Raw genomic sequence first — 6,400 nt, forward strand, 5'->3', positions numbered from 1 at the left:
GATTTTTTTTCTGTTTCATGCCACATTCTTATATCTTTTGTTTCATGTCACGCATCCACTACAAGTCTTTGATATATGTCTTCGCACTCAGTTTTGTAACTGTTACCAAATGCGTACTGAAAAACACGCAACCGTATCAGTGTTGCTTCCATACTTGAAGCACCCTTCACTGATCTCATATTCTGGGAATAACTAATTAAGTTTAGAAACTTTATACACATTTTTGCGTTCAAATTAAAGTTATAATATATAGCTTTGTCAAATTCCAAATGAAGCGTCTCTAACTACCTTTGTACTCCTTGAAGAGTTTTTTTTTTTTTTTATCCCTTGTGAGTCAATAATTTAACTTGAAGGGAAAGTGGCCGATGTTTCATAATATTTTAAAGCGAAAATGTGTTCTGTTAAAGGTTTCTTCCTAGTTTAAGTGTCTAGAGTTTCCTAGTGCATTGAGAGTAATATGCCACGGTGAGAATTGACAGACGGTTACGTGAGGCAAATTTTATTGTGCACGTTACGTAAATTCTCATAGCATGAATTTAGTTGCGTTGCACTCTTGATAAAGACTTGTTTGGTCATGCAGAAATTAGCAGCAATGAATCAAACTGATATACCGGATTCAAACTGAAATAATTCAGTCACGTCACAAATACCCTTTGAAGCAATAACCCATGTCCAACGAAAGATTAGGAAATGTATGCAACCCTAAAAAAAGTTTCGAGAATTATCAAATGACATAAAGGAAGTACATCACAATCGGAGACTGTGGTTTATGAGAACGAACTTTTCCAGAGAAATATCTTAATCAGTGAAAAGGTAATCTTCTAATTTCTCGCTACATAATAACATAATACTTAAAAGTCGAGTTGTTTGATTATATCTGTGTTGTGTTTGATAAAATATTTACACATTTTATGATTAAGCTGACGAATTCTTGAATTCTCTTAATTTGCAAAGAACCTGATTAGTGATCTAAAAAAGATCTCTCGTCACTCTTTCATATTCGTTGGCTTTGAGAAGTTATGGACAGAATATTACATAAGAGCAGCTCATGTTTGAGAGTTGTTTTTCATGTGAACTCCCCATCGGTGCTAACTTCAAGCCTTTTAGACTCGTAATTAATAAAAAGAAAAGTCTAAAGAGCTTCAACTTGGCAATAAACTTTATCCATTTTTTTTATTATACTTTTCGCAACATTTAAGGACGGCCGTTTATAAATATGACGGTAAATTTGTTTGCCGTTAAAGAAAACAACGGTTGTATTTTTTCCTAGCTTGCTGCAGCTAGGACACAACAAATCCACTCTCGAATGTAATATTTCTGTCTCAAGCAGGATATCATCGGTTGGATATCCTGGCCGAGAGAGTACACACCAAAGTTTTCGATCTGAAGACAAGTGAAATGCTTCTACCAACCACGACAACCAACCTTACAATAGAAATCGGCTCAGTTATATAAAGTTATGTAATTTCATATAAATAACTGAACGATGAATGGGAAAGTTCTCACTTATTAACTTGGTTCTATGCAGGCGGCGCAATAATTTATCTTGAGTATTACTGCTGAAGAATATTCAAAAGTCTATGAAAACCAAAAGGATGGTATACGAATTTATCACTGCCATTTTGTGTTTTCGTCGTATACAGAAGTTTAGTTATTAATCGATATATATATATATTTCCAAATAACAGCCGCAAAATTTAAGTAAAAAAAAAAAAACTAACCCCTTCCTTCCCTGCGTATGTAATTGATCCAGGACAAAGTAAGCAAAAAAGTGCTCTGGAATATACTTCAAATAATACCCTGCTTCTCTTAAGCTCAACATAGTCTTAAATAGGTATTTAAAGTGCAAAGCTGGGATTTTCAAAAGCCACTTGATGTACTTGTCTTCACAGTTCAGATTCACATATCTAAATAAAATATAACAGAATTAAGTATATCATATCGAGTATTATTACGTAATTCTTAGTTCGTAGTCGTGACGATATTTCTAAGAATTTAACTTGTTGTTGTAAAGAAATGTAAGCAAACATCTTTGCGATAACATCATACTAGTCGCTCCATATAACAATAATTACCTAACTAGCCTACGATAAGAAATAAATGATTAAGTAAAGATGATTTTAATTGATGACCATTCACTCCAAACCTGCTTGGGACACGAGTATTCTTTATTTATTCCCACATCAAAATTTCACTTGAGAAAATTTTTGTTTCTCTTATTATTCTTAGCATATTTGAGTTTTCATTCACGTCTGTAGTATTAACTTTCTACATTAAATTTGACCAACTGCGGTTGTCTGACTTGTTCCGAAGTTCTAACTGACAAAATGACGGAACAGCACTTAGGGCTACAGGTGAGTGACGGGCACGGCTGGGTCATTGGGCCGTTCCTTTTGGTAAACCAGTTTAATGTTTGTCAGCCTCAGATGGGTAAAAAAAAAATTACGAGATGCTGTTTACAGCCAACAGTTCTAGTACAGCAAAGGAGAAAGCAGAGTGAGAGAGAGAGAGAGAGAGAGAGAGAGAGAGAGAGATGGGGGGAAAGAACTTTAGGTTCCGTAATAGTGGTGGGGATGTCTGTCTAGAGGCGTCTGTCAACAGTAACCGATTACCAGACTGATGTTTGGGGCTGATCGCTTGTTTACCTGTCCACGTTCCCAAACCGTTGTTTTGTACAGCAGAGAGAGAGAGAGAGAGAGAGAGAGAGAGAGAACGAAGAATGCGGATCTCGCCCTTGTTTACTTAAAGGGCTTTTTTTAAGCCTCTGCCGTTGCTGTTTCAATGAACGAGTGTTCGCATGGTAAAAAGGACTTATCTATGACGCATAAAACTCGTATCATTTCAGACAACCCGAAATTCACGAAACATAATTATTCAACCCACCCTCCAACAATATGTATATTAAGATAAAAAGCCAAACGGCTATTTTTTCTGGCGAAATTAATTAAATTAAGGAGATAAAAATCCCTTTAATAAAAATAAAGACCGTTGTTCTTTACATTCTCCTGCAAAAAACGGTCAAGGAACTTGCACGCATAACGGACTATATCTGTTTTGTCTTACAGCTAAGTTTGAGTTCTTGTTCATCTGATCAAAGTAATTTCCAAGTATTGTTTCAGACTGTACAAATTTATACTGACTAAATTATATAAGACAAATTGTTGCCTGAAATAAAAAGCGATAAACAGATTACTGATATATCTTAAAATGATTTAAAAGATTTTCATTGAAGAATCAATATTGATATGTTTTAAAAATAACAATTAAACTATAGAATAATACAGTACCATTAGAAGGAAGGAAATGGACCGAGAGTACAGCTTTAAAATACTCCAAGAGTGAAGTTTGAAGATTTAAAAAAATTACATGCAGTGAAAGACCAATGATAAAATGAATATCCAGCTGCAAAATACAAAAAGAGGACCATAGAATGGTAGCACACCCAGAATATATTTGTAACCTACTTGAACAATTAAAAACGATTACAGAGAAGGTTGATTACGAGCTAATTTCTAAGCTACAGGATATAACCAAAGAAAAAATAACTAAGGATGTTAATTTAAGATAATGTGCTTGACACACACACACAAAAAAAAAACATTTTTTTTCCTATTTAGTTCATTCATCAGTTGTGGTATTTGGAATAGTCCTACTAATAAACGACGCCTGCCCACACAAGGTACTGACATGGTGTAGTTTTTGAGCTTCTTGTTTGCGGAATAATGCTTCTAATTCTACTGAGACTTTCAAATATCCATCTTTCCATATTTATATTGCTTAAATTAAAAAAAATCTGAACATTAAGATACATATATGCTTTCCTTAATTATTCCTCTCCTCTACATAAAGGGATAACATTAAAGATGCACGTAATTATACTCGTTTAGAAAGTTATATCTTTTGCCAGCCTAGTTGGCCGAGTGGTTAAGCATACTCACTCTCCACAAACAGACCGCAGGTTTGAATTCCGCTGAGTAAGCATACATGTTAGTGACTGTCTTCAAATGGAAGATGAATTTCATCGAGTGAGAGTGAGACCATTGCCCTGCTTATTGGAGGACCGAAGTGTCTTGAAAAAGTTCCATGTTTTGTCTCTAGAACAGGGTCGCTCTGAGTTATGTAACAATGAATTTAAAAAGTAAAAAATGGTAAAAAAAATTCCCAAGTACAGATGTACTATAGGTTAACAACCTTTCGTAGGTGGAAGTTTGAACTACTTCTGAAAAAAGTACTGAATGAAAAACTTAAGTTGATGAATTTTTTATGTGGTTTCCATCCACGAAAAGTCATTATGAACCTATAGTTACATTTATACTGCGGGTGAGCCAAAGATTTTTGTCTTTCGCTATTTTTATCCATTTTATATATTTTTTGTAATTTATTATTATTATTTTTTACATACTGCGGAAACGTTAAGATAACAAATACGAAATGAATGGAACTATATGTTAGGAAATTGCTATAGGTAATTCTCATTTGAAATATCGTACAGAATCTGTTTTTCGCATATCTGAAAACAGCATTAAACTGTTTCGTTTCCAAGAGAATTTTATGTCCACAAATACATATAGAAATGTATCATTAATGAAAAATGTTTCGTTAAGAAAGATTCATGATTTCTTTATCTTTTTTTTAAGTTTGTTCTCTAGTAATTATGAACATGGTTCACTTATCTATTACATAAATTCAGTAAGTCTTTAAATTATCGCTAACAAATAATCAGACAACCAACATAAACATAAGATCTGGAATTTATACTTATTCTTTCCTCTGATAATTCTTCTTTATTACTTGACATGGCCACCACACTAATAATATGTTCGAGGTTGCACATCTATTAACACGCAACTTCCTGATCTTCAGATTCCAAACAAGCCAAGTTATATTTGCTCGTCACGTTTTTAGATGCTTTTCACAAAATCCGTAAGCACCTATGACTCGATTTGTATACCCAAGTTATTTCAGAACTCTGAATGGACGGATTTTATTTATATTTGGAAATCTTACAAAAAAATGTCAATTTCAAACTAATTTTTGTTTCAAACGCACAAAACATGTCGAAATAACATTGCTGCAATAATTCCGAAGTGGTTGGATGAATTTAATACAATTTATTATTCAGAAAATAAACTTGATGTTCACGTTTCAATTTTGGATCAGTCGACATTTTATTGTCAAAAACGATTCAAACTGATATTAATATTGCCAGTCTGGTTAGCTGTGCGGTTAACGTTTGCACTTTCTTCAGATTTGAATTACGTCGTTGGCATGGATATTTGTGAATGTCTTCAGGTGGGAGATGAACTTCATGGTCCACTCCATCCCGCTTACTGACTGCCTAAAGTGGTTTTAAAAAGTTCCATGTGTGGTCGTCAGAAACAGAGTTGTCGGATTATGAAAATAATAATAATAATAATAATAATTTAAAAAAACCGTTGGTCCACCCACGATGCTATAGGTCTACAACCTTCCTTGGGTGGAGAGTTCACATAAAAATAATTCCGTTCCAGATGGGTAGATTAAAATTTCTCAATTCATTTCAATTTTGGTTTCCGATGGACCACTTGTAATAGCAAAACTGATGCAAAATTTTGTATTTAGAATTACTATCAAATCAAGTAGTTTTAATTTGACCATTTAAATGGAAAAGTCAGAAAAACAAAATTGTGTCCTCGATCAAAACGGCTCTGGGTTCAATTGTGGTAATGCATGATGCTGCCATACGATTACGAAAAGTACATAAAAATGTACTTTTCTATTTGTCTACGATCATTTTGTTACTTGCTGGCTTGTAAAACTAGCGTGGATTTAATAATTTAACAAACTAATACAGGATGGCCATGAATTAACGTTCCCTCTTTGGAGGTATCTGTAGCTAAATCTAATACACAGAATCAGACCACATTTTATATTGAGACTTTCGAAGACATGGGGAGATGAATTCCGCGAAAAAAAATTTAGTACCCAAAGTCCCTGATAGGGGAAATTTTGGCGCTGGCGGAGCCGAAAGCAGTCAAATATTTGCGGTAAGCGCAGGTAAAAAGGATTATGCAAATTTTACTGTGCGTACGTGAGAGCAGCGCCACCAATTCCACTTAAAAAGGGATTGAGAACGTTCAGGCAGTTATTCGAATGACTGACGAATTGTGCTCAATATGCGTCTTTCCTTGCCTCAGCGTGCTTTACTTGTTAAGTTGTTTTACCTTAAACAGTGCAATGCCGTAGCGGCCCTTCGAGAATTTAGAAGGCTTCATAACCTGCATACAGGTCCTATGTCAGCTGTAGCACTGAGAGCTATGATTAAGAAGTTTGAAGAAATTGGATCACTCGAAGTTAGACCTGGAAGAGGACGGAAAGCAGTGCAAGAAGAGACTGATGAATAAAACATTATTTCCTGTGA

This window comes from Typopeltis vanoorti, chromosome 25 (genome assembly GCF_054136105.1).
Source record: "Typopeltis vanoorti isolate ZY-2024b chromosome 25, IOZ_Tvanoo_1.0, whole genome shotgun sequence".
Lineage (NCBI taxonomy): Eukaryota > Metazoa > Arthropoda > Arachnida > Uropygi > Thelyphonidae > Typopeltis > Typopeltis vanoorti.